The sequence below is a fragment of the Acinonyx jubatus genome, chromosome B4 (genome assembly GCF_027475565.1).
Source record: "Acinonyx jubatus isolate Ajub_Pintada_27869175 chromosome B4, VMU_Ajub_asm_v1.0, whole genome shotgun sequence".
In the NCBI taxonomy this organism is placed as follows: Eukaryota; Metazoa; Chordata; class Mammalia; order Carnivora; family Felidae; genus Acinonyx; species Acinonyx jubatus.
Window position 1 is genome coordinate 27146571 of NC_069387.1, and position 930 is coordinate 27147500.

The following is a 930-nucleotide window of genomic DNA, read 5'->3' on the forward strand; positions in this document are numbered from 1 at the left end:
TGGAGAGAGGATCTTGAAGCAGGCTCTGAGCTGACAGCACAGAGCCCGATGTGGGGCTCAAAGTCACGAACTGTGAGATCATGACCTGAGCTGGAGTCAGATGCTTAACCGACTGAGCCACGCAGATGCCCTTGCTGTGATTTTTCTATGTGGCCTGAGAAAAGCATCTGGGAAGGAAGAGGCTTGCTGAGCCACTATGTACACAAGACACAAAGGACCTCAAACGTGCCTGTTGTTTGGTGCCCTGACATGAGGGACCCCCTGTAAACGGCCCAGATACAGCTGGAGGCATGTGGGCGAGCCAGTCCACTGTGGACCAATCGTGTCACATCAAAGGCAGCAAGTGTGGCCTCCAGCGATGACCCAGGGACGTGTCAAGCCGTTGGAAATCGGTGCTCAGACTGACAGGTTCATCCTCCTCCCCACTTCTACCCCTAGATCTGCTCCCTCTACAACCTGCTCTGGCACCCAGTAGGATCACTCCAGGGGCAGGTACAGTGAGATACGGCATATCAGCTGAATGTTAATCCACGCCTTATTTATGAAACTCCAAACTGCTCGGACCCCTTCCAGCCCCCAAAAAGGGAAAACAAAGGGCTGTTTTAGGCGCACACGCAGCAGACGACACTGGCTTTGTCCAGGCGCCGAGGCCAGGTCAGTCCTGGAAGCAGAGTGGACCAGCTGTCCATGACATCCATGCGATCAGCCCCAGGGCGGACTGATTGAGAGGGCAGCAGGTCGGAGTTGCGTCTGGACACTGGCGTCAGCGCTTCCTCAGCAACACATTCGTTTATAAATAACCCATCTCTTACCCCCTGCCTTTGTGGGATCCTCCCAAAAGCTACCTCTTCCGCGAAAATCTCTGGACAGTAGAAATAATCAGGTGAAAGGACACAAAATACTGCTGAAAACCAACAAATCACTCCTTGT